Genomic DNA, 21,522 nt, shown 5'->3' on the forward strand with positions numbered 1-21,522 from the left:
CTTTCGCATGTGAGGCGAACGTGATAACCACTACACTACGGAAACCACATGAGATGGTGCCTTCAGGGACATAGCTTATGTTTATCTGTTTGATTGTTGAAGTTCGGAATCAAAGAAAGAAACACCAACGACTGTTTCCGCCCGGTCTTGAACCGGGGACCTTTCGCGTGTTAGGCGAACGTGATAACCACTACACTACGGAAACCACATGAGATGGTGCGTTCAGGGACATAGCTTATGTTTATCTGTTTGATTGTTGAATTTCGGAATCAAAGAAAAAAACATCAACGACTGTTTCCGCCCGGTCTCGAAACGGGGACCTTTCGCGTGTAAGGCGAACGTGATAACCACTACACTACGGAAACAACATGAGATGGTGCGTTCAGGGACATAGCTTATGTTTATCTGTTTGATTGCTGAAGTTTGGAATAAAGAAAAAAACATCAACGACTGTTTCCGCCCGGTCTCGAACAGGGGACCTTTCGCGTGTGAGGCGAACGTGATAACCACTACACTACGGAAACCACATGAGATGGTGCGTTCAGGGACATAGCTTATGTTTATCTGTTTGATTGTTGAATTTCGGAATCAAAGAAAAAAACATCAACGACTGTTTCCGCCCGGTCTCGAAACGGGGACCTTTCGCGTGTAAGGCGAACGTGATAACCACTACACTACGGAAACCACAGGAGATGGTGCGTTCAGGGACATAGTGTATGTTTATCTGTTTGATTGCTGAAGTTCGGAATAAAGAAAAAAACATCAACGACTGTTTCCGCCCGGTCTCGAACCGGGGACCTTTCGCGTGTGAGGCGAACGTGATAACCACTACACTACGGAAACCACATGAGATGGTGCGTTCAGGGACATAGGGCATGTTTATCTGTTTGATTGTTGAAGTTCAGAATCAAAGAAAGAAACACCAACGACTGTTTCCGCCCGGTCTCGAACCGGGGACCTTTCGCGTGTTAGGCGAACGTGATAACCACTACACTACGGAAACAACATGAGATGGTGCGTTCAGGGACATAGCTTATGTTTATCTGTTTGATTGCTGAAGTTCGGAATAAAGAAAAAAACATCAACGACTGTTTCCGCCCGGTCTCGAACCAGGGACCTTTCGCGAACGTGATAACCACTACACTACGGAAACCACATGAGATGGTGCGTTCAGGGACATAGCTTATGTTTATCTGTTTGATTGCTGAAGTTCGGAATAAAGAAAAAAACATCAACGACTGTTTCCGCCCGGTCTCGAACCAGGGACCTTTCGCGAACGTGATAACCACTACACTACGGAAACCACATGAGATGGTGCGTTCAGGGACATAGCGCATGTTTATCTGTTTGATTGCTGAAGTTCGGAATAAAGAAAAAAACATCAACGACTGTTTCCGCCCGGTCTCGAACCAGGGACCTTTCGCGAACGTGATAACCACTACACTACGGAAACCACATGAGATGGTGCGTTCAGGGACATAGGGCATGTTTATCTTTTTGATTGTTGAAGTTCGGAATCAAAGAAAGGAACACCAACGACTGTTTCCGCCCGGTCTCGAACCGGGGACCTTTCGCGAACGTGATAACCACTACACTACGGAAACCACATGAGACGGTGTGTTCAGGAACCATCAACGATTGTTTCCGCCCGGTCTCGAAACGGGGACCTTTCGAGTGTTAGGAGAACGTGATAACCACTACACTACGGAAACAACATGAGATGGTGCGTTCAGGGACATAGCTTATGTTTATCTGTTTGATTGCTGAAGTTCGGAATAAAGAAAAAAACATCAACGACTGTTTCCGCCCGGTCTCAAAACGGGGACCTTTCGCGTGTAAGGCGAACGTGATAACCACTACACTACGGAAACCACAGGAGATGGTGCGTTCAGGGACATAGTGTATGTTTATCTGTTTGATTGCTGAAGTTCGGAATAAAGAAAAAAACATCAACGACTGTTTCCGCCCGGTCTCGAACCAGGGACCTTTCGCGAACGTGATAACCACTACACTACGGAAACCACATGAGATGGTGCGTTCAGGGACATAGCGCATGTTTATCTGTTTGAATGTTGAAGTTGGGAATCAAAGAAAAAAACATCAACGACTGTTTCCGCCCGGTCTCGAAACGGGGACCTTTCGCATGTGAGGCGAACGTGATAACCACTACACTACGGAAACCACATGAGATGGTGCCTTCAGGGACATAGCTTATGTATATCTGTTTGATTGTTGAAGTTCGGAATCAAAGAAAGAAACACCAACGACTGTTTCCGCCCGGTCTTGAACCGGGGACCTTTCGCGTGTTAGGCGAACGTGATAACCACTACACTACGGAAACCACATGAGATGGTGCGTTCAGGGACATAGCTTATGTTTATCTGTTTGATTGTTGAATTTCGGAATCAAAGAAAAAAACATCAACGACTGTTTCCGCCCGGTCTCGAAACGGGGACCTTTCGCGTGTAAGGCGAACGTGATAACCACTACACTACGGAAACAACATGAGATGGTGCGTTCAGGGACATAGCTTATGTTTATCTGTTTGATTGCTGAAGTTTGGAATAAAGAAAAAAACATCAACGACTGTTTCCGCCCGGTCTCGAACAGGGGACCTTTCGCGTGTGAGGCGAACGTGATAACCACTACACTACAGAAACCACATGAGATGGTGCGTTCAGGGACATAGCTTATGTTTATCTGTTTGATTGTTGAATTTCGGAATCAAAGAAAAAAACATCAACGACTGTTTCCGCCCGGTCTCGAAACGGGGACCTTTCGCGTGTAAGGCGAACGTGATAACCACTACACTACGGAAACCACAGGAGATGGTGCGTTCAGGGACATAGTGTATGTTTATCTGTTTGATTGCTGAAGTTCGGAATAAAGAAAAAAACATCAACGACTGTTTCCGCCCGGTCTCGAACCGGGGACCTTTCGCGTGTGAGGCGAACGTGATAACCACTACACTACGGAAACCACATGAGATGGTGCGTTCAGGGACATAGGGCATGTTTATCTGTTTGATTGTTGAAGTTCAGAATCAAAGAAAGAAACACCAACGACTGTTTCCGCCCGGTCTCGAACCGGGGACCTTTCGCGTGTTAGGCGAACGTGATAACCACTACACTACGGAAACAACATGAGATGGTGCGTTCAGGGACATAGCTTATGTTTATCTGTTTGATTGCTGAAGTTCGGAATAAAGAAAAAAACATCAACGACTGTTTCCGCCCGGTCTCGAACCAGGGACCTTTCGCGAACGTGATAACCACTACACTACGGAAACCACATGAGATGGTGCGTTCAGGGACATAGCGCATGTTTATCTGTTTGATTGCTGAAGTTCGGAATAAAGAAAAAAACAACAACGACTGTTTCCGCCCGGTCTCGAACCGGGGACCTTTCGCGTGTGAGGCGAACGTGATAACCACTACACTACGGAAACCACATGAGATGGTGCGTTCAGGGACATAGGGCATGTTTATCTTTTTGATTGTTGAAGTTCGGAATCAAAGAAAGGAACACCAACGACTGTTTCCGCCCGGTCTCGAACCGGGGACCTTTCGCGAACGTGATAACCACTACACTACGGAAACCACATGAGATGGTGCGTTCAGGGACATATCGCATGTTTCTCTGTTTGATTGTTGAAGTTCGGAATCAAAGAAAGAAAGACCAACGACTGTTTCCGCCCGGTCTCGAACCGGGGACCTTTCGCGTGTAAGGCGAACGTGATAACCACTACACTACGGAAACCACATGAGATGGTGCGTTCAGGGACATAGTTTATGTTTATCTGTTTGATTGTTGAAGTTCGGAATCAAAGAAAGAAACACCAACGACTGTTTCCGCCCGGTCTCGAACCGGGGACCTTTCGCGAACGTGATAACCACTACACTACGAAAACCACATGAGACGGTGTGTTCAGGGACATAGTTTATGTATATCTGTTTGAATGTTGAAGTTGGGAATCAAAGAAAAAAACATCAACGACTGTTTCCGCCCGGTCTCGAAACGGGGACCTTTCGCGTGTAAGGCGAACGTGATAACCACTACACTACGGAAACCACAGGAGATGGTGCGTTCAGGGACATAGTGTATGTTTATCTGTTTGATTGCTGAAGTTCGGAATAAAGAAAAAAACATCAACGACTGTTTCCGCCCGGTCTCGAACCAGGGACCTTTCGCGAACGTGATAACCACTACACTACGGAAACCACATGAGATGGTGCGTTCAGGGACATAGCGCATGTTTATCTGTTTGAATGTTGAAGTTGGGAATCAAAGAAAAAAACATCAACGACTGTTTCCGCCCGGTCTCGAAACGGGGACCTTTCGCGTGTGAGGCGAACGTGATAACCACTACACTACGGAAACCACATGAGATGGTGCCTTCAGGGACATAGCTTATGTTTATCTGTTTGATTGTTGAAGTTCGGAATCAAAGAAAGAAACACCAACGACTGTTTCCGCCCGGTCTCGAACCGGGGACCTTTCGCGTGTTAGGCGAACGTGATAACCACTACACTACGGAAACAACATGAGATGGTGCGTTCAGGGACATAGCTTATGTTTATCTGTTTGATTGTTGAAGTTCGGAATCAAAGAAAGAAACACCAACGACTGTTTCCGCCCGGTCTCGAACCGGGGACCTTTCGCGAACGTGATAACCACTACACTACGGAAACCACATGAGACGGTGTGTTCAGGAACCATCAACGATTGTTTCCGCCCGGTCTCGAAACGGGGACCTTTCGAGTGTTAGGAGAACGTGATAACCACTACACTACGGAAACCACATGAGATGGTGCGTTCAGGGACATAGCGCATGTTTATCTGTTTGATTGCTGAAGTTCGGAATAAAGAAAAAAACAACAACGACTGTTTCCGCCCGGTCTCGAACCGGGGACCTTTCGCGTGTGAGGCGAACGTGATAACCACTACACTACGGAAACCACATGAGATGGTGCGTTCAGAGACATAGGGCATGTTTATCTTTTTCATTGTTGAAGTTCGGAATCAAAGAAAGGAACACCAACGACTGTTTCCGCCCGGTCTCGAACCGGGGACCTTTCGCGAACGTGATAACCACTACACTACGGAAACCACATGAGAAGGTGTGTTCAGGAACCATCAACGATTGTTTCCGCCCGGTCTCGAAACGGGGACCTTTCGAGTGTTAGGAGAACGTGATAACCACTACACTACGGAAACCACATGAGATGGTGCGTTCAGGGACATATCGCATGTTTCTCTGTTTGATTGTTCAAGTTCGGAATCAAAGAAAGAAAGACCAACGACTGTTTCCGCCCGGTCTCGAACCGGGGACCTTTCGCGTGTAAGGCGAACGTGATAACCACTACACTACGGAAACCACAGGAGATGGTGTGTTCAGGGACACAGTTTATGTATATCTGTTTGAATGTTGAAGTTGGGAATCAAAGAAAAAAACATCAACGACTGTTTCCGCCCGGTCTCGAACCGGGGACCTTTCGCGTGTGAGGCGAACGTGATAACCACTACACTACGGAAACCACATGAGATGGTGCCTTCAGGGACATAGCTTATGTTTATCTGTTTGATTGTTGAAGTTCGGAATCAAATAAAGAAACACCGACGACTGTTTCCGCCCGGTCTCGAACCGGGGACCTTTCGCGAACGTGATAACCACTACACTACGAAAACCACATGAGACGGTGTGTTCAGGAACCATCAACGATTGTTTCCGCCCGGTCTCGAACCGGGGACCTTTCGCGTGTTAGGCGAACGTGATAACCACTACACTACGGAAACCACATGAGATGGTGCGTTCAGGGACATAGCTTATGTTTATCTGTTTGATTGTTGAATTTCGGAATCAAAGAAAAAAACATCAACGACTGTTTCCGCCCGGTCTCGAAACGGGGACCTTTCGCGTGTAAGGCGAACGTGATAACCACTACACTACGGAAACCACAGGAGATGGTGCGTTCAGGGACATAGTGTATGTTTATCTGTTTGATTGCTGAAGTTCGGAATAAAGAAAAAAACATCAACGACTGTTTCCGCCCGGTCTCGAACCGGGGACCTTTCGCGTGTGAGGCGAACGTGATAACCACTACACTACGGAAACCACATGAGATGGTGCGTTCAGGGACATAGGGCATGTTTATCTGTTTGATTGTTGAAGTTCAGAATCAAAGAAAGAAACACCAACGACTGTTTCCGCCCGGTCTCGAACCGGGGACCTTTCGCGTGTTAGACGAACGTGATAACCACTACACTACGGAAACAACATGAGATGGTGCGTTCAGGGACATAGCTTATGTTTATCTGTTTGATTGCTGAAGTTCGGAATAAAGAAAAAAACATCAACGACTGTTTCCGCCCGGTCTCGAACCAGGGACCTTTCGCGAACGTGATAACCACTACACTACGGAAACCACATGAGATGGTGCGTTCAGGGACATAGCGCATGTTTATCTGTTTGATTGCTGAAGTTCGGAATAAAGAAAAAAACAACAACGACTGTTTCCGCCCGGTCTCGAACCGGGGACATTTCGCGTGTGAGGCGAACGTGATAACCACTACACTACGGAAACCACATGAGATGGTGCCTTCAGGGACATAGCTTATGTTTATCTGTTTGATTGTTGAAGTTCGGAATCAAAGAAAGAAACACCGACGACTGTTTCCGCCCGGTCTCGAACCGGGGACCTTTCGCGAACGTGATAACCACTACACTACGAAAACCACATGAGACAGTGTGTTCAGGGACATAGTTTATGTATATCTGTTTGAATGTTGAGGTTGGGAATCAAAGAAAAAAACATCAACGACTGTTTCCGCCCGGTCTCGAAACGGGGACCTTTCGCGTGTAAGGCGAACGTGATAACCACTACACTACGGAAACCACAGGAGATGGTGCGTTCAGGGACATAGTGTATGTTTATCTGTTTGATTGCTGAAGTTCGGAATAAAGAAAAAAACATCAACGACTGTTTCCGCCCGGTCTCGAACCAGGGACCTTTCGCGAACGTGATAACCACTACACTACGGAAACCACATGAGATGGTGCGTTCAGGGACATAGCGCATGTTTATCTGTTTGAATGTTGAAGTTGGGAATCAAAGAAAAAAACATCAACGACTGTTTCCGCCCGGTCTCGAAACGGGGACCTTTCGCGAACGTGATAACCACTACACTACGGAAACCACATGAGAAGGTGTGTTCAGGAACCATCAACGATTGTTTCCGCCCGGTCTCGAAACGGGGACCTTTCGAGTGTTAGGAGAACGCAATAACCACTACACTACGGAAACCACATGAGATGGTGCGTTCAGGGACATATCGCATGTTTCTCTGTTTGATTGTTCAAGTTCGGAATCAAAGAAAGAAACACCGACGACTGTTTCCGCCCGGTCTCGAACCGGGGACCTTTCGCGAACGTGATAACCACTACACTACGAAAACCACATGAGACGGTGTGTTCAGGAACCATCAACGATTGTTTCCGCCCGGTCTCGAACCGGGGACCTTTCGCGTGTTAGGCGAACGTGATAACCACTACACTACGGAAACCACATGAGATGGTGCGTTCAGGGACATAGCTTATGTTTATCTGTTTGATTGTTGAATTTCGGAATCAAAGAAAAAAACATCAACGACTGTTTCCGCCCGGTCTCGAAACGGGGACCTTTCGCGTGTAAGGCGAACGTGATAACCACTACACTACGGAAACCACAGGAGATGGTGCGTTCAGGGACATAGTGTATGTTTATCTGTTTGATTGCTGAAGTTCGGAATAAAGAAAAAAACATCAACGACTGTTTCCGCCCGGTCTCGAACCGGGGACCTTTCGCGAACGTGATAACCACTACACTACGAAAACCACATAAGATGGTGCTTTCAGGAACCATCAACGATTGTTTCCGCCCGGTCTCGAACCGGGGACCTTTCGCGTGTGAGGCGAACGTGATAACCACTACACTACGGAAACCACATGAGATGGTGCGTTCAGGGACATAGGGCATGTTTATCTGTTTGATTGTTGAAGTTCAGAATCAAAGAAAGAAACACCAACGACTGTTTCGACTGTTTCCGCCCGGTCTCGAACCAGGGACCTTTCGCGAACGTGATAACCACTACACTACGGAAACCACATGAGATGGTGCGTTCAGGGACATAGCGCATGTTTATCTGTTTGATTGCTGAAGTTCGGAATAAAGAAAAAAACAACAACGACTGTTTCCGCCCGGTCTCGAACCGGGGACCTTTCGCGTGTGACGCGAACGTGATAACCACTACACTACGGAAACCACATGAGATGGGGCGTTCAGGGACATAGGGCATGTTTATCTTTTTGATTGTTGAAGTTCGGAATCAAAGAAAGGAACACCAACGACTGTTTCCGCCCGGTCTCGAACCGGGGACCTTTCGCGAACGTGATAACCACTACACTACGGAAACCACATGAGACGGTGTGTTCAGGAACCATCAACGATTGTTTCCGCCCGGTCTCGAAACGGGGACCTTTCGAGTGTTAGGAGAACGTGATAACCACTACACTACGGAAACCACATGAGATGGTGCGTTCAGGGACATATCGCATGTTTCTCTGTTTGATTGTTGAAGTTCGGAATCAAAGAAAGAAAGACCAACGACTGTTTCCGCCCGGTCTCGAACCGGGGACCTTTCGCGTGTAAGGCGAACGTGATAACCACTACACTACGGAAACCACAGGAGATGGCGTGTTCAGGGACATAGTTTATGTATATCTGTTTGAATGTTGAAGTTGGGAATCAAAGAAAAAAACATCAACGACTGTTTCCGCCCGGTCTCGAACCGGGGACCTTTCGCGTGTGAGGCGAACGTGATAACCACTACACTACGGAAACCACATGAGATGGTGCCTTCAGGGACATAGCTTATGTTTATCTGTTTGATTGTTGAAGTTCGGAATCAAAGAAAGAAACACCGACGACTGTTTCCGCCCGGTCTCGAACCGGGGACCTTTCGCGAACGTGATAACCACTACACTACGAAAACCACATGAGACTGTGTGTTCAGGGACATAGTTTATGTATATCTGTTTGAATGTTGAAGTTGGGAATCAAAGAAAAAAACATCAACGACTGTTTCCGCCCGGTCTCGAAACGGGGACCTTTCGCGTGTAAGGCGAACGTGATAACCACTACACTACGGAAACCACAGGAGATGGTGCGTTCAGGGACATAGTGTATGTTTATCTGTTTGATTGCTGAAGTTCGGAATAAAGAAAAAAACATCAACGACTGTTTCCGCCCGGTCTCGAACCAGGGACCTTTCGCGAACGTGATAACCACTACACTACGGAAACCACATGAGATGGTGCGTTCAGGGACATAGCGCATGTTTATCTGTTTGAATGTTCAAGTTCGGAATCAAAGAAAGAAACACCGACGACTGTTTCCGCCCGGTCTCGAACCGGGGACCTTTCGCGAACGTGATAACCACTACACTACGAAAACCACATGAGACGGTGTGTTCAGGAACCATCAACGATTGTTTCCGCCCGGTCTCGAAACGGGGACCTTTCGAGTGTTAGGAGAACGCAATAACCACTACACTACGGAAACCACATGAGATGGTGCGTTCAGGGACATATCGCATGTTTCTCTGTTTGATTGTTCAAGTTCGGAATCAAAGAAAGAAACACCGACGACTGTTTCCGCCCGGTCTCGAACCGGGGACCTTTCGCGAACGTGATAACCACTACACTACGAAAACCACATGAGACGGTGTGTTCAGGAACCATCAACGATTGTTTCCGCCCGGTCTCGAACCGGGGACCTTTCGCGTGTTAGGCGAACGTGACAACCACTACACTACGGAAACCACATGAGATGGTGCGTTCAGGGACATAGCTTATGTTTATCTGTTTGATTGTTGAATTTCGGAATCAAAGAAAAAAACATCAACGACTGTTTCCGCCCGGTCTCGAAACGGGGACCTTTCGCGTGTAAGGCGAACGTGATAACCACTACACTACGGAAACCACAGGAGATGGTGCGTTCAGGGACATAGTGTATGTTTATCTGTTTGATTGCTGAAGTTCGGAATAAAGAAAAAAACATCAACGACTGTTTCCGCCCGGTCTCGAACCGGGGACCTTTCGCGTGTGAGGCGAACGTGATAACCACTACACTACGGAAACCACATGAGATGGTGCGTTCAGGGACATAGGGCATGTTTATCTGTTTGATTGTTGAAGTTCGGAATCAAAGAAAGAAACACCAACGACTGTTTCCGCCCGGTCTCGAACCGGGGACCTTTCGCGTGTTAGGCGAACGTGATAACCACTACACTACGGAAACAACATGAGATGGTGCGTTCAGGGACGTAGCTTATGTTTATCTGTTTGATTGTTGAAGTTCGCAATCAAAGAAAGAAACACCGACGACTGTTTCCGCCCGGTCTCGAACCGGGGACCTTTCGCGAACGTGATAACCACTACACTACGAAAACCACATAAGATGGTGCTTTCAGGAACCATCAACGATTGTTTCCGCCCGGTCTCGAACCGGGGACCTTTCGCGTGTGAGGCGAACGTGATAACCACTACACTACGGAAACCACATGAGATGGTGCGTTCAGGGACATAGGGCATGTTTATCTGTTTGATTGTTGAAGTTCAGAATCAAAGAAAGAAACACCAACGACTGTTTCCGCCCGGTCTCGAACCGGGGACCTTTCGCGTGTTAGGCGAACGTGATAACCACTACACTACGGAAACAACATGAGATGGTGCGTTCAGGGACATATCGCATGTTTCTCTGTTTGATTGTTGAAGTTCGGAATCAAAGAAAGAAAGACCAACGACTGTTTCCGCCCGGTCTCGAACCGGGGACCTTTCGCGTGTAAGGCGAACGAGATAACCACTACACTACGGAAACCACAGGAGATGGTGTGTTCAGGGACATAGTTTATGTATATCTGTTTGAATGTTGAAGTTGGGAATCAAAGAAAAAAACATCAACGACTGTTTCCGCCCGGTCTCGAAACGGGGACCTTTCGCGTGTAAGGCGAAAGTGATAACCACTACACTACGGAAACCACAGGAGATGGTGCGTTCAGGGACATAGTGTATGTTTATCTGTTTGATTGCTGAAGTTCGGAATAAAGAAAAAAACATCAACGACTGTTTCCGCCCGGTCTCGAACCGGGGACCTTTCGCGTGTGAGGCGAACGTGATAACCACTACACTACGGAAACCACATGAGATGGTGCGTTCAGGGACATAGGGCATGTTTATCTGTTTGATTGTTGAAGTTCGGAATCAAAGAAAGAAACATCAACGACTGTTTCCGCCCGGTCTCGAACCGGGGACCTTTCGCGTGTTAGGCGAACGTGATAACCACTACACTACGGAAACAACATGAGATGGTGCGTTCAGGGACATAGCTTATGTTTATCTGTTTGATTGCTGAAGTTCGGAATAAAGAAAAAAACATCAACGACTGTTTCCGCCCGGTCTCGAACCAGGGACCTTTCGCGAACGTGATAACCACTACACTACGGAAACCACATGAGATGGTGCGTTCAGGGACATAGCGCATGTTTATCTGTTTGATTGCTGAAGTTCGGAATAAAGAAAAAAACAACAACGACTGTTTCCGCCCGGTCTCGAACCGGGGACCTTTCGCGTGTGACGCGAACGTGATAACCACTACACTACGGAAACCACATGAGACGGTGTGTTCAGGAACCATCAACGATTGTTTCCGCCCGGTCTCGAAACGGGGACCTTTCGAGTGTTAGGAGAACGTGATAACCACTACACTACGGAAACCACATGAGATGGTGCGTTCAGGGACATATCGCATGTTTCTCTGTTTGATTGTTGAAGTTCGGAATCAAAGAAAGAAAGACCAACGACTGTTTCCGCCCGGTCTCGAACCGGGGACCTTTCGCGTGTAAGGCGAACGTGATAACCACTACACTACGGAAACCACAGGAGATGGCGTGTTCAGGGACATAGTTTATGTATATCTGTTTGAATGTTGAAGTTGGGAATCAAAGAAAAAAACATCAACGACTGTTTCCGCCCGGTCTCGAACCGGGGACCTTTCGCGTGTGAGGCGAACGTGATAACCACTACACTACGGAAACCACATGAGATGGTGCCTTCAGGGACATAGCTTATGTTTATCTGTTTGATTGTTGAAGTTCGGAATCAAAGAAAGAAACACCGACGACTGTTTCCGCCCGGTCTCGAACCGGGGACCTTTCGCGAACGTGATAACCACTACACTACGAAAACCACATGAGACTGTGTGTTCAGGGACATAGTTTATGTATATCTGTTTGAATGTTGAAGTTGGGAATCAAAGAAAAAAACATCAACGACTGTTTCCGCCCGGTCTCGAAACGGGGACCTTTCGCGTGTAAGGCGAACGTGATAACCACTACACTACGGAAACCACAGGAGATGGTGCGTTCAGGGACATAGTGTATGTTTATCTGTTTGATTGCTGAAGTTCGGAATAAAGAAAAAAACATCAACGACTGTTTCCGCCCGGTCTCGAACCAGGGACCTTTCGCGAACGTGATAACCACTACACTACGGAAACCACATGAGATGGTGCGTTCAGGGACATAGCGCATGTTTATCTGTTTGAATGTTCAAGTTCGGAATCAAAGAAAGAAACACCGACGACTGTTTCCGCCCGGTCTCGAACCGGGGACCTTTCGCGAACGTGATAACCACTACACTACGAAAACCACATGAGACGGTGTGTTCAGGAACCATCAACGATTGTTTCCGCCCGGTCTCGAAACGGGGACCTTTCGAGTGTTAGGAGAACGCAATAACCACTACACTACGGAAACCACATGAGATGGTGCGTTCAGGGACATATCGCATGTTTCTCTGTTTGATTGTTCAAGTTCGGAATCAAAGAAAGAAACACCGACGACTGTTTCCGCCCGGTCTCGAACCGGGGACCTTTCGCGAACGTGATAACCACTACACTACGAAAACCACATGAGACGGTGTGTTCAGGAACCATCAACGATTGTTTCCGCCCGGTCTCGAACCGGGGACCTTTCGCGTGTTAGGCGAACGTGACAACCACTACACTACGGAAACCACATGAGATGGTGCGTTCAGGGACATAGCTTATGTTTATCTGTTTGATTGTTGAATTTCGGAATCAAAGAAAAAAACATCAACGACTGTTTCCGCCCGGTCTCGAAACGGGGACCTTTCGCGTGTAAGGCGAACGTGATAACCACTACACTACGGAAACCACAGGAGATGGTGCGTTCAGGGACATAGTGTATGTTTATCTGTTTGATTGCTGAAGTTCGGAATAAAGAAAAAAACATCAACGACTGTTTCCGCCCGGTCTCGAACCGGGGACCTTTCGCGTGTGAGGCGAACGTGATAACCACTACACTACGGAAACCACATGAGATGGTGCGTTCAGGGACATAGGGCATGTTTATCTGTTTGATTGTTGAAGTTCGGAATCAAAGAAAGAAACACCAACGACTGTTTCCGCCCGGTCTCGAACCGGGGACCTTTCGCGTGTTAGGCGAACGTGATAACCACTACACTACGGAAACAACATGAGATGGTGCGTTCAGGGACGTAGCTTATGTTTATCTGTTTGATTGTTGAAGTTCGCAATCAAAGAAAGAAACACCGACGACTGTTTCCGCCCGGTCTCGAACCGGGGACCTTTCGCGAACGTGATAACCACTACACTACGAAAACCACATAAGATGGTGCTTTCAGGAACCATCAACGATTGTTTCCGCCCGGTCTCGAACCGGGGACCTTTCGCGTGTGAGGCGAACGTGATAACCACTACACTACGGAAACCACATGAGATGGTGCGTTCAGGGACATAGGGCATGTTTATCTGTTTGATTGTTGAAGTTCAGAATCAAAGAAAGAAACACCAACGACTGTTTCCGCCCGGTCTCGAACCGGGGACCTTTCGCGTGTTAGGCGAACGTGATAACCACTACACTACGGAAACAACATGAGATGGTGCGTTCAGGGACATATCGCATGTTTCTCTGTTTGATTGTTGAAGTTCGGAATCAAAGAAAGAAAGACCAACGACTGTTTCCGCCCGGTCTCGAACCGGGGACCTTTCGCGTGTAAGGCGAACGAGATAACCACTACACTACGGAAACCACAGGAGATGGTGTGTTCAGGGACATAGTTTATGTATATCTGTTTGAATGTTGAAGTTGGGAATCAAAGAAAAAAACATCAACGACTGTTTCCGCCCGGTCTCGAAACGGGGACCTTTCGCGTGTAAGGCGAAAGTGATAACCACTACACTACGGAAACCACAGGAGATGGTGCGTTCAGGGACATAGTGTATGTTTATCTGTTTGATTGCTGAAGTTCGGAATAAAGAAAAAAACATCAACGACTGTTTCCGCCCGGTCTCGAACCGGGGACCTTTCGCGTGTGAGGCGAACGTGATAACCACTACACTACGGAAACCACATGAGATGGTGCGTTCAGGGACATAGGGCATGTTTATCTGTTTGATTGTTGAAGTTCGGAATCAAAGAAAGAAACATCAACGACTGTTTCCGCCCGGTCTCGAACCGGGGACGTTTCGCGTGTTAGGCGAACGTGATAACCACTACACTACGGAAACAACATGAGATGGTGCGTTCAGGGACATAGCTTATGTTTATCTGTTTGATTGCTGAAGTTCGGAATAAAGAAAAAAACATCAACGACTGTTTCCGCCCGGTCTCGAACCAGGGACCTTTCGCGAACGTGATAACCACTACACTACGGAAACCACATGAGATGGTGCGTTCAGGGACATAGCGCATGTTTATCTGTTTGATTGCTGAAGTTCGGAATAAAGAAAAAAACAACAACGACTGTTTCCGCCCGGTCTCGAACCGGGGACCTTTCGCGTGTGACGCGAACGTGATAACCACTACACTACGGAAACCACATGAGATGGTGCGTTCAGGGACATAGGGCATGTTTATCTTTTTGATAGTTGAAGTTCGGAATCAAAGAAAGGAACACCAACGACTGTTTCCGCCCGGTCTCGAACCGGGGACCTTTCGCGAACGTGATAACCACTACACTACGGAAACCACATGAGACGGTGTGTTCAGGAACCATCAACGATTGTTTCCGCCCGGTCTCGAAACGGGGACCTTTCGAGTGTTAGGAGAACGTGATAACCACTACACTACGGAAACCACATGAGATGGTGCGTTCAGGGACATATCGCATGTTTCTCTGTTTGATTGTTGAAGTTCGGAATCAAAGAAAGAAAGACCAACGACTGTTTCCGCCCGGTCTCGAACCGGGGACCTTTCGCGTGTAAGGCGAACGTGATAACCACTACACTACGGAAACCACAGGAGATGGCGTGTTCAGGGACATAGTTTATGTATATCTGTTTGAATGTTGAAGTTGGGAATCAAAGAAAAAAACATCAACGACTGTTTCCGCCCGGTCTCGAACCGGGGACCTTTCGCGTGTGAGGCGAACGTGATAACCACTACACTACGGAAACCACATGAGATGGTGCCTTCAGGGACATAGCTTATGTTTATCTGTTTGATTGTTGAAGTTCGGAATCAAAGAAAGAAACACCGACGACTGTTTCCGCCCGGTCTCGAACCGGGGACCTTTCGCGAACGTGATAACCACTACACTACGAAAACCACATGAGACGGTGTGTTCAGGGACATAGTTTATGTATATCTGTTTGAATGTTGAAGTTGGGAATCAAAGAAAAAAACATCAACGACTGTTTCCGCCCGGTCTCGAAACGGGGACCTTTCGCGTGTAAGGCGAACGTGATAACCACTACACTACGGAAACCACAGGAGATGGTGCGTTCAGGGACATAGTGTATGTTTATCTGTTTGATTGCTGAAGTTCGGAATAAAGAAAAAAACATCAACGACTGTTTCCGCCCGGTCTCGAACCAGGGACCTTTCGCGAACGTGATAACCACTACACTACGGAAACCACATGAGATGGTGCGTTCAGGGACATAGCGCATGTTTATCTGTTTGAATGTTGAAGTTGGGAATCAAAGAAAAAAACATCAACGACTGTTTCCGCCCGGTCTCGAAACGGGGACCTTTCGCGTGTGAGGCGAACGTGATAACCACTACACTACGGAAACCACATGAGATGGTGCCTTCAGGGACATAGCTTATGTTTATCTGTTTGATTGTTGAAGTTCGGAATCAAAGAAAGAAACACCAACGACTGTTTCCGCCCGGTCTCGAACCGGGGACCTTTCGCGTGTTAGGCGAACGTGATAACCACTACACTACGGAAACCACATGAGATGGTGCGTTCAGGGACATAGCTTATGTTTATCTGTTTGATTGTTGAATTTCGGAATCAAAGAAAAAAACATCAACGACTGTTTCCGCCCGGTCTCGAAACGGGGACCTTTCGCGTGTAAGGCGAACGTGATAACCACTACACTACGGAAACCACAGGAGATGGTGCGTTCAGGGACATAGTGTATGTTTATCTGTTTGATTGCTGAAGTTCGGAATAAAGAAAAAAACATCAACGACTGTTTCCGCCCGGTCTCGAACCAGGGACCTTTCGCGTGTGAGGCGAACGTGATAACCACTACACTACGGAAACCACATGAGATGGTGCGTTCAGGGACATAGGGCATGTTTATCTGTTTGATTGTTGAAGTTCAGAATCAAAGAAAGAAACACCAACGACTGTTTCCGCCCGGTCTCGAACCGGGGACCTTTCGCGTGTTAGGCGAACGTGATAACCACTACACTACGGAAACAACATGAGATGGTGCGTTCAGGGACATAGCTTATGTTTATCTGTTTGATTGCTGAAGTTCGGAATAAAGAAAAAAACATCAACGACTGTTTCCGCCCGGTCTCGAACCAGGGACCTTTCGCGAACGTGATAACCACTACACTACGGAAACCACATGAGATGGTGCGTTCAGGGACATAGCGCATGTTTATCTGTTTGATTGCTGAAGTTCGGAATAAAGAAAAAAACAACAACGACTGTTTCCGCCCGGTCTCGAACCGGGGACCTTTCGCGTGTGAGGCGAACGTGATAACCACTACACTACGGAAACCACATGAGATGGTGCGTTCAGGGACATAGGGCATGTTTATCTTTTTGATTGTTGAAGTTCGGAATCAAAGAAAGGAACACCAACGACTGTTTCCGCCCGGTCTCGAACCGGGGACCTTTCGCGAACGTGATAACCACTACACTACGGAAACCACATGAGACGGTGTGTTCAGGAACCATCAACGATTGTTTCCGCCCGGTCTCGAAACGGGGACCTTTCGAGTGTTAGGAGAACGTGATAACCACTACACTACGGAAACAACATGAGATGGTGCGTTCAGGGACATAGCTTATGTTTATCTGTTTGATTGCTGAAGTTCGGAATAAAGAAAAAAACATCAACGACTGTTTCCGCCCGGTCTCAAAACGGGGACCTTTCGCGTGTAAGGCGAACGTGATAACCACTACACTACGGAAACCACAGGAGATGGTGCGTTCAGGGACATAGTGTATGTTTATCTGTTTGATTGCTGAAGTTCGGAATAAAGAAAAAAACATCAACGACTGTTTCCGCCCGGTCTCGAACCAGGGACCTTTCGCGAACGTGATAACCACTACACTACGGAAACCACATGAGATGGTGCGTTCAGGGACATAGCGCATGTTTATCTGTTTGAATGTTGAAGTTGGGAATCAAAGAAAAAAACATCAACGACTGTTTCCGCCCGGTCTCGAAACGGGGACCTTTCGCATGTGAGGCGAACGTGATAACCACTACACTACGGAAACCACATGAGATGGTGCCTTGAGGGACATAGCTTATGTTTATCTGTTTGATTGCTGAAGTTTGGAATAAAGAAAAAAACATCAACGACTGTTTCCGCCCGGTCTCGAACAGGGGACCTTTCGCGTGTGAGGCGAACGTGATAACCACTACACTACGGAAACCACATGAGATGGTGCGTTCAGGGACATAGCTTATGTTTATCTGTTTGATTGTTGAATTTCGGAATCAAAGAAAAAAACATCAACGACTGTTTCCGCCGGGTCTCGAAACGGGGACCTTTCGCGTGTAAGGCGAACGTGATAACCACTACACTACGGAAACCACAGGAGATGGTGCGTTCAGGGACATAGTGTATGTTTATCTGTTTGATTGCTGAAGTTCGGAATAAAGAAAAAAACATCAACGACTGTTTCCGCCCGGTCTCGAACCGGGGACCTTTCGCGTGTGAGGCGAACGTGATAACCACTACACTACGGAAACCACATGAGATGGTGCGTTCAGGGACATAGGGCATGTTTATCTGTTTGATTGTTGAAGTTCAGAATCAAAGAAAGAAACACCAACGACTGTTTCCGCCCGGTCTCGAACCGGGGACCTTTCGCGTGTTAGGCGAACGTGATAACCACTACACTACGGAAACAACATGAGATGGGGCGTTCAGGGACATAGCTTATGTTTATCTGTTTGATTGCTGAAGTTCGGAATAAAGAAAAAAACATCAACGACTGTTTCCGCCCGGTCTCGAACCAGGGACCTTTCGCGAACGTGATAACCACTACACTACGGAAACCACATGAGATGGTGCGTTCAGGGACATAGCGCATGTTTATCTGTTTGATTGCTGAAGTTCGGAATAAAGAAAAAAACAACAACGACTGTTTCCGCCCGGTCTCGAACCGGGGACCTTTCGCGTGTGAGGCGAACGTGATAACCACTACACTACGGAAACCACATGAGATGGTGCGTTCAGGGACATAGGGCATGTTTATCTTTTTGATTGTTGAAGTTCGGAATCAAAGAAAGGAACACCAACGACTGTTTCCGCCCGGTCTCGAACCGGGGACCTTTCGCGAACGTGATAACCACTACACTACGGAAACCACATGAGATGGTGCGTTCAGGGACATATCGCATGTTTCTCTGTTTGATTGTTGAAGTTCGGAATCAAAGAAAGAAAGACCAACGACTGTTTCCGCCCGGTCTCGAACCGGGGACCTTTCGCGTGTTAGGCGAACGTGATAACCACTACACTACGGAAACCACATGAGATGGTGCGTTCAGGGACGTAGCTTATGTTTATCTGTTTGATTGTTGAAGTTCGCAATCAAAGAAAGAAACACCGACGACTGTTTCCGCCCGGTCTCGAACCGGGGACCTTTCGCGAACGTGATAACCACTACACTACGAAAACCACATAAGATGGTGCTTTCAGGAACCATCAACGATTGTTTCCGCCCGGTCTCGAACCGGGGACCTTTCGCGTGTGAGGCGAACGTGATAACCACTACACTACGGAAACCACATGAGATGGTGCGTTCAGGGACATAGGGCATGTTTATCTGTTTGATTGTTGAAGTTCAGAATCAAAGAAAGAAACACCAACGACTGTTTCGACTGTTTCCGCCCGGTCTCGAACCAGGGACCTTTCGCGAACGTGATAACCACTACACTACGGAAACCACATGAGATGGTGCGTTCAGGGACATAGCGCATGTTTATCTGTTTGATTGCTGAAGTTCGGAATAAAGAAAAAAACAACGACTGTTTCCGCCCGGTCTCGAACCGGGGACCTTTCGCGTGTGACGCGAACGTGATAACCACTACACTACGGAAACCACATGAGATGGTGCGTTCAGGGACATAGGGCATGTTTATCTTTTTGATTGTTGAAGTTCGGAATCAAAGAAAGGAACACCAACGACTGTTTCCGCCCGGTCTCGAACCGGGGACCTTTCGCGAACGTGATAACCACTACACTACGGAAACCACATGAGACGGTGTGTTCAGGAACCATCAACGATTGTTTCCGCCCGGTCTCGAAACGGGGACCTTTCGAGTGTTAGGAGAACGTGATAACCACTACACTACGGAAACCACATGAGATGGTGCGTTCAGGGACATATCGCATGTTTCTCTGTTTGATTGTTCAAGTTCGGAATCAAAGAAAGAAAGACCAACGACTGTTTCCGCCCGGTCTCGAACCGGGGACCTTTCGCGTGTAAGGCGAACGTGATAACCACTACACTACGGAAACCACAGGAGATGGCGTGTTCAGGGACATAGTTTATGTATATCTGTTTGAATGTTGAAGTTGGGAATCAAAGAAAAAAACATCAACGACTGTTTCCGCCCGGTCTCGAACCGGGGACCTTTCGCGTGTGAGGCCAACGTGATAACCACTACACTACGGAAACCACATGAGATGGTGCCTTCAGGGACATAGCTTATGTTTATCTGTTTGATTGTTGAAGTTCGGAATCAAAGAAAGAAACACCGACGACTGTTTCCGCCCGGTCTCGAACCGGGGACCTTTCGCGAACGTGATAACCACTACACTACGAAAACCACATGAGACTGTGTGTTCAGGGACATAGTTTATGTATATCTGTTTGAATGTTGAAGTTGGGAATCAAAGAAAAAAACATCAACGACTGTTTCCGCCCGGTCTCGAAACGGGGACCTTTCGCGTGTAAGGCGAACGTGATAACCACTACACTACGGAAACCACAGGAGATGGTGCGTTCAGGGACATAGTGTATGTTTATCTGTTTGATTGCTGAAGTTCGGAATAAAGAAAAAAACATCAACGACTGTTTCCGCCCGGTCTCGAACCAGGGACCTTTCGCGAACGTGATAACCACTACACTACGGAAACCACATGAGATGGTGCGTTCAGGGACATAGCGCATGTTTATCTGTTTGAATGTTGAAGTTGGGAATCAAAGAAAAAAACATCAACGACTGTTTCCGCCCGGTCTCGAAACGGGGACCTTTCGCGTGTGAGGCGAACGTGATAACCACTACACTACGGAAACCACATGAGATGGTGCCTTCAGGGACATAGCTTATGTTTATCTGTTTGATTGTTGAAGTTCGGAATCAAAGAAAGAAACACCAACGACTGTTTCCGCCCGGTCTCGAACCGGGGACCTTTCGCGTGTTAGGCGAACGTGATAACCACTACACTACGGAAACCACATGAGATGGTGCGTTCAGGGACATAGCTTATGTTTATCTGTTTGATTGTTGAATTTCGGAATCAAAGAAAAAAACATCAACGACTGTTTCCGCCCGGTCTCGAAACGGGGACCTTTCGCGTGTAAGGCGAACGTGATAACCACTACACTACGGAAACCACAGGAGATGGTGCGTTCAGGGACATAGTGTATGTTTATCTGTTTGATTGCTGAAGTTCGGAATAAAGAAAAAAACATCAACGACTGTTTCCGCCCGGTCTCGAACCAGGGACCTTTCGCGTGTGAGGCGAACGTGATAACCACTACACTACGGAAACCACATGAGATGGTGCGTTCAGGGACATAGGGCATGTTTATCTGTTTGATTGTTGAAGTTCAGAATCAAAGAAAGAAACACCAACGACTGTTTCCGCCCGGTCTCGAACCGGGGACCTTTCGCGTGTTAGGCGAACGTGATAACCACTACACTACGGAAACAACATGAGATGGTGCGT

At 47.4% G+C, this 21,522-nt stretch overlaps 62 non-coding genes across 62 annotated transcripts; all 62 read right to left on the reverse strand.

Annotated features, from left to right (window-relative positions):
• Positions 1–292: 292 nt before the first annotated feature.
• On the reverse strand, positions 293–365 carry trnav-uac (transfer RNA valine (anticodon UAC)). The gene has a single exon. It is a non-coding gene; the product is annotated as a tRNA-Val (tRNA).
• Positions 366–611: 246 nt separating this feature from the next.
• trnav-uac (transfer RNA valine (anticodon UAC)) lies at positions 612–684 on the reverse strand. The gene has a single exon. It is a non-coding gene; the product is annotated as a tRNA-Val (tRNA).
• Positions 685–770: 86 nt separating this feature from the next.
• trnav-cac (transfer RNA valine (anticodon CAC)) lies at positions 771–843 on the reverse strand. Its single transcript has one exon. It is a non-coding gene; the product is annotated as a tRNA-Val (tRNA).
• Positions 844–930: 87 nt separating this feature from the next.
• Positions 931–1,003, reverse strand: trnav-aac (transfer RNA valine (anticodon AAC)). Its single transcript has one exon. It is a non-coding gene; the product is annotated as a tRNA-Val (tRNA).
• A 1,425-nt stretch (positions 1,004–2,428) lies between these two features.
• trnav-uac (transfer RNA valine (anticodon UAC)) lies at positions 2,429–2,501 on the reverse strand. Its single transcript has one exon. It is a non-coding gene; the product is annotated as a tRNA-Val (tRNA).
• Positions 2,502–2,747: 246 nt separating this feature from the next.
• trnav-uac (transfer RNA valine (anticodon UAC)) lies at positions 2,748–2,820 on the reverse strand. Its single transcript has one exon. It is a non-coding gene; the product is annotated as a tRNA-Val (tRNA).
• Positions 2,821–2,906: 86 nt separating this feature from the next.
• trnav-cac (transfer RNA valine (anticodon CAC)) lies at positions 2,907–2,979 on the reverse strand. The gene has a single exon. It is a non-coding gene; the product is annotated as a tRNA-Val (tRNA).
• Positions 2,980–3,066: 87 nt separating this feature from the next.
• trnav-aac (transfer RNA valine (anticodon AAC)) lies at positions 3,067–3,139 on the reverse strand. Its single transcript has one exon. It is a non-coding gene; the product is annotated as a tRNA-Val (tRNA).
• A 236-nt stretch (positions 3,140–3,375) lies between these two features.
• trnav-cac (transfer RNA valine (anticodon CAC)) lies at positions 3,376–3,448 on the reverse strand. The gene has a single exon. It is a non-coding gene; the product is annotated as a tRNA-Val (tRNA).
• A 238-nt stretch (positions 3,449–3,686) lies between these two features.
• Positions 3,687–3,759, reverse strand: trnav-uac (transfer RNA valine (anticodon UAC)). Its single transcript has one exon. It is a non-coding gene; the product is annotated as a tRNA-Val (tRNA).
• Positions 3,760–3,997: 238 nt separating this feature from the next.
• trnav-uac (transfer RNA valine (anticodon UAC)) lies at positions 3,998–4,070 on the reverse strand. The gene has a single exon. It is a non-coding gene; the product is annotated as a tRNA-Val (tRNA).
• Positions 4,071–4,467: 397 nt separating this feature from the next.
• Positions 4,468–4,540, reverse strand: trnav-aac (transfer RNA valine (anticodon AAC)). The gene has a single exon. It is a non-coding gene; the product is annotated as a tRNA-Val (tRNA).
• A 345-nt stretch (positions 4,541–4,885) lies between these two features.
• On the reverse strand, positions 4,886–4,958 carry trnav-cac (transfer RNA valine (anticodon CAC)). The gene has a single exon. It is a non-coding gene; the product is annotated as a tRNA-Val (tRNA).
• A 346-nt stretch (positions 4,959–5,304) lies between these two features.
• On the reverse strand, positions 5,305–5,377 carry trnav-uac (transfer RNA valine (anticodon UAC)). Its single transcript has one exon. It is a non-coding gene; the product is annotated as a tRNA-Val (tRNA).
• Positions 5,378–5,464: 87 nt separating this feature from the next.
• trnav-cac (transfer RNA valine (anticodon CAC)) lies at positions 5,465–5,537 on the reverse strand. Its single transcript has one exon. It is a non-coding gene; the product is annotated as a tRNA-Val (tRNA).
• Positions 5,538–5,723: 186 nt separating this feature from the next.
• trnav-aac (transfer RNA valine (anticodon AAC)) lies at positions 5,724–5,796 on the reverse strand. Its single transcript has one exon. It is a non-coding gene; the product is annotated as a tRNA-Val (tRNA).
• An 87-nt stretch (positions 5,797–5,883) lies between these two features.
• On the reverse strand, positions 5,884–5,956 carry trnav-uac (transfer RNA valine (anticodon UAC)). The gene has a single exon. It is a non-coding gene; the product is annotated as a tRNA-Val (tRNA).
• An 86-nt stretch (positions 5,957–6,042) lies between these two features.
• Positions 6,043–6,115, reverse strand: trnav-cac (transfer RNA valine (anticodon CAC)). Its single transcript has one exon. It is a non-coding gene; the product is annotated as a tRNA-Val (tRNA).
• A 707-nt stretch (positions 6,116–6,822) lies between these two features.
• trnav-uac (transfer RNA valine (anticodon UAC)) lies at positions 6,823–6,895 on the reverse strand. The gene has a single exon. It is a non-coding gene; the product is annotated as a tRNA-Val (tRNA).
• A 595-nt stretch (positions 6,896–7,490) lies between these two features.
• On the reverse strand, positions 7,491–7,563 carry trnav-aac (transfer RNA valine (anticodon AAC)). Its single transcript has one exon. It is a non-coding gene; the product is annotated as a tRNA-Val (tRNA).
• An 87-nt stretch (positions 7,564–7,650) lies between these two features.
• On the reverse strand, positions 7,651–7,723 carry trnav-uac (transfer RNA valine (anticodon UAC)). The gene has a single exon. It is a non-coding gene; the product is annotated as a tRNA-Val (tRNA).
• Positions 7,724–7,908: 185 nt separating this feature from the next.
• trnav-cac (transfer RNA valine (anticodon CAC)) lies at positions 7,909–7,981 on the reverse strand. The gene has a single exon. It is a non-coding gene; the product is annotated as a tRNA-Val (tRNA).
• Positions 7,982–8,646: 665 nt separating this feature from the next.
• On the reverse strand, positions 8,647–8,719 carry trnav-uac (transfer RNA valine (anticodon UAC)). The gene has a single exon. It is a non-coding gene; the product is annotated as a tRNA-Val (tRNA).
• An 87-nt stretch (positions 8,720–8,806) lies between these two features.
• Positions 8,807–8,879, reverse strand: trnav-cac (transfer RNA valine (anticodon CAC)). The gene has a single exon. It is a non-coding gene; the product is annotated as a tRNA-Val (tRNA).
• Positions 8,880–9,117: 238 nt separating this feature from the next.
• On the reverse strand, positions 9,118–9,190 carry trnav-uac (transfer RNA valine (anticodon UAC)). The gene has a single exon. It is a non-coding gene; the product is annotated as a tRNA-Val (tRNA).
• A 755-nt stretch (positions 9,191–9,945) lies between these two features.
• trnav-uac (transfer RNA valine (anticodon UAC)) lies at positions 9,946–10,018 on the reverse strand. The gene has a single exon. It is a non-coding gene; the product is annotated as a tRNA-Val (tRNA).
• An 86-nt stretch (positions 10,019–10,104) lies between these two features.
• Positions 10,105–10,177, reverse strand: trnav-cac (transfer RNA valine (anticodon CAC)). Its single transcript has one exon. It is a non-coding gene; the product is annotated as a tRNA-Val (tRNA).
• Positions 10,178–10,264: 87 nt separating this feature from the next.
• Positions 10,265–10,337, reverse strand: trnav-aac (transfer RNA valine (anticodon AAC)). The gene has a single exon. It is a non-coding gene; the product is annotated as a tRNA-Val (tRNA).
• Positions 10,338–10,523: 186 nt separating this feature from the next.
• trnav-cac (transfer RNA valine (anticodon CAC)) lies at positions 10,524–10,596 on the reverse strand. Its single transcript has one exon. It is a non-coding gene; the product is annotated as a tRNA-Val (tRNA).
• Positions 10,597–10,683: 87 nt separating this feature from the next.
• Positions 10,684–10,756, reverse strand: trnav-aac (transfer RNA valine (anticodon AAC)). Its single transcript has one exon. It is a non-coding gene; the product is annotated as a tRNA-Val (tRNA).
• An 87-nt stretch (positions 10,757–10,843) lies between these two features.
• trnav-uac (transfer RNA valine (anticodon UAC)) lies at positions 10,844–10,916 on the reverse strand. The gene has a single exon. It is a non-coding gene; the product is annotated as a tRNA-Val (tRNA).
• A 246-nt stretch (positions 10,917–11,162) lies between these two features.
• On the reverse strand, positions 11,163–11,235 carry trnav-cac (transfer RNA valine (anticodon CAC)). The gene has a single exon. It is a non-coding gene; the product is annotated as a tRNA-Val (tRNA).
• Positions 11,236–11,322: 87 nt separating this feature from the next.
• On the reverse strand, positions 11,323–11,395 carry trnav-aac (transfer RNA valine (anticodon AAC)). Its single transcript has one exon. It is a non-coding gene; the product is annotated as a tRNA-Val (tRNA).
• A 504-nt stretch (positions 11,396–11,899) lies between these two features.
• trnav-uac (transfer RNA valine (anticodon UAC)) lies at positions 11,900–11,972 on the reverse strand. The gene has a single exon. It is a non-coding gene; the product is annotated as a tRNA-Val (tRNA).
• Positions 11,973–12,059: 87 nt separating this feature from the next.
• trnav-cac (transfer RNA valine (anticodon CAC)) lies at positions 12,060–12,132 on the reverse strand. The gene has a single exon. It is a non-coding gene; the product is annotated as a tRNA-Val (tRNA).
• A 238-nt stretch (positions 12,133–12,370) lies between these two features.
• trnav-uac (transfer RNA valine (anticodon UAC)) lies at positions 12,371–12,443 on the reverse strand. The gene has a single exon. It is a non-coding gene; the product is annotated as a tRNA-Val (tRNA).
• Positions 12,444–13,198: 755 nt separating this feature from the next.
• trnav-uac (transfer RNA valine (anticodon UAC)) lies at positions 13,199–13,271 on the reverse strand. Its single transcript has one exon. It is a non-coding gene; the product is annotated as a tRNA-Val (tRNA).
• Positions 13,272–13,357: 86 nt separating this feature from the next.
• On the reverse strand, positions 13,358–13,430 carry trnav-cac (transfer RNA valine (anticodon CAC)). The gene has a single exon. It is a non-coding gene; the product is annotated as a tRNA-Val (tRNA).
• Positions 13,431–13,517: 87 nt separating this feature from the next.
• Positions 13,518–13,590, reverse strand: trnav-aac (transfer RNA valine (anticodon AAC)). The gene has a single exon. It is a non-coding gene; the product is annotated as a tRNA-Val (tRNA).
• Positions 13,591–13,776: 186 nt separating this feature from the next.
• Positions 13,777–13,849, reverse strand: trnav-cac (transfer RNA valine (anticodon CAC)). The gene has a single exon. It is a non-coding gene; the product is annotated as a tRNA-Val (tRNA).
• An 87-nt stretch (positions 13,850–13,936) lies between these two features.
• On the reverse strand, positions 13,937–14,009 carry trnav-aac (transfer RNA valine (anticodon AAC)). The gene has a single exon. It is a non-coding gene; the product is annotated as a tRNA-Val (tRNA).
• Positions 14,010–14,096: 87 nt separating this feature from the next.
• trnav-uac (transfer RNA valine (anticodon UAC)) lies at positions 14,097–14,169 on the reverse strand. The gene has a single exon. It is a non-coding gene; the product is annotated as a tRNA-Val (tRNA).
• A 246-nt stretch (positions 14,170–14,415) lies between these two features.
• Positions 14,416–14,488, reverse strand: trnav-cac (transfer RNA valine (anticodon CAC)). The gene has a single exon. It is a non-coding gene; the product is annotated as a tRNA-Val (tRNA).
• An 815-nt stretch (positions 14,489–15,303) lies between these two features.
• Positions 15,304–15,376, reverse strand: trnav-uac (transfer RNA valine (anticodon UAC)). The gene has a single exon. It is a non-coding gene; the product is annotated as a tRNA-Val (tRNA).
• Positions 15,377–15,463: 87 nt separating this feature from the next.
• Positions 15,464–15,536, reverse strand: trnav-cac (transfer RNA valine (anticodon CAC)). Its single transcript has one exon. It is a non-coding gene; the product is annotated as a tRNA-Val (tRNA).
• A 238-nt stretch (positions 15,537–15,774) lies between these two features.
• trnav-uac (transfer RNA valine (anticodon UAC)) lies at positions 15,775–15,847 on the reverse strand. The gene has a single exon. It is a non-coding gene; the product is annotated as a tRNA-Val (tRNA).
• A 397-nt stretch (positions 15,848–16,244) lies between these two features.
• Positions 16,245–16,317, reverse strand: trnav-aac (transfer RNA valine (anticodon AAC)). Its single transcript has one exon. It is a non-coding gene; the product is annotated as a tRNA-Val (tRNA).
• An 87-nt stretch (positions 16,318–16,404) lies between these two features.
• trnav-uac (transfer RNA valine (anticodon UAC)) lies at positions 16,405–16,477 on the reverse strand. The gene has a single exon. It is a non-coding gene; the product is annotated as a tRNA-Val (tRNA).
• An 86-nt stretch (positions 16,478–16,563) lies between these two features.
• trnav-cac (transfer RNA valine (anticodon CAC)) lies at positions 16,564–16,636 on the reverse strand. Its single transcript has one exon. It is a non-coding gene; the product is annotated as a tRNA-Val (tRNA).
• Positions 16,637–16,723: 87 nt separating this feature from the next.
• On the reverse strand, positions 16,724–16,796 carry trnav-aac (transfer RNA valine (anticodon AAC)). Its single transcript has one exon. It is a non-coding gene; the product is annotated as a tRNA-Val (tRNA).
• Positions 16,797–17,032: 236 nt separating this feature from the next.
• trnav-cac (transfer RNA valine (anticodon CAC)) lies at positions 17,033–17,105 on the reverse strand. The gene has a single exon. It is a non-coding gene; the product is annotated as a tRNA-Val (tRNA).
• Positions 17,106–18,238: 1,133 nt separating this feature from the next.
• Positions 18,239–18,311, reverse strand: trnav-cac (transfer RNA valine (anticodon CAC)). Its single transcript has one exon. It is a non-coding gene; the product is annotated as a tRNA-Val (tRNA).
• An 87-nt stretch (positions 18,312–18,398) lies between these two features.
• Positions 18,399–18,471, reverse strand: trnav-aac (transfer RNA valine (anticodon AAC)). Its single transcript has one exon. It is a non-coding gene; the product is annotated as a tRNA-Val (tRNA).
• A 236-nt stretch (positions 18,472–18,707) lies between these two features.
• trnav-cac (transfer RNA valine (anticodon CAC)) lies at positions 18,708–18,780 on the reverse strand. Its single transcript has one exon. It is a non-coding gene; the product is annotated as a tRNA-Val (tRNA).
• A 238-nt stretch (positions 18,781–19,018) lies between these two features.
• On the reverse strand, positions 19,019–19,091 carry trnav-aac (transfer RNA valine (anticodon AAC)). The gene has a single exon. It is a non-coding gene; the product is annotated as a tRNA-Val (tRNA).
• Positions 19,092–19,277: 186 nt separating this feature from the next.
• On the reverse strand, positions 19,278–19,350 carry trnav-cac (transfer RNA valine (anticodon CAC)). Its single transcript has one exon. It is a non-coding gene; the product is annotated as a tRNA-Val (tRNA).
• A 662-nt stretch (positions 19,351–20,012) lies between these two features.
• trnav-uac (transfer RNA valine (anticodon UAC)) lies at positions 20,013–20,085 on the reverse strand. The gene has a single exon. It is a non-coding gene; the product is annotated as a tRNA-Val (tRNA).
• Positions 20,086–20,483: 398 nt separating this feature from the next.
• trnav-uac (transfer RNA valine (anticodon UAC)) lies at positions 20,484–20,556 on the reverse strand. The gene has a single exon. It is a non-coding gene; the product is annotated as a tRNA-Val (tRNA).
• A 397-nt stretch (positions 20,557–20,953) lies between these two features.
• On the reverse strand, positions 20,954–21,026 carry trnav-aac (transfer RNA valine (anticodon AAC)). The gene has a single exon. It is a non-coding gene; the product is annotated as a tRNA-Val (tRNA).
• Positions 21,027–21,113: 87 nt separating this feature from the next.
• trnav-uac (transfer RNA valine (anticodon UAC)) lies at positions 21,114–21,186 on the reverse strand. The gene has a single exon. It is a non-coding gene; the product is annotated as a tRNA-Val (tRNA).
• An 86-nt stretch (positions 21,187–21,272) lies between these two features.
• On the reverse strand, positions 21,273–21,345 carry trnav-cac (transfer RNA valine (anticodon CAC)). Its single transcript has one exon. It is a non-coding gene; the product is annotated as a tRNA-Val (tRNA).
• Positions 21,346–21,432: 87 nt separating this feature from the next.
• Positions 21,433–21,505, reverse strand: trnav-aac (transfer RNA valine (anticodon AAC)). Its single transcript has one exon. It is a non-coding gene; the product is annotated as a tRNA-Val (tRNA).
• Positions 21,506–21,522: the final 17 nt, after the last annotated feature.

This window comes from Gasterosteus aculeatus, chromosome X (assembly GCF_964276395.1).
Source record: "Gasterosteus aculeatus chromosome X, fGasAcu3.hap1.1, whole genome shotgun sequence".
Taxonomy (NCBI): domain Eukaryota; kingdom Metazoa; phylum Chordata; class Actinopteri; order Perciformes; family Gasterosteidae; genus Gasterosteus; species Gasterosteus aculeatus.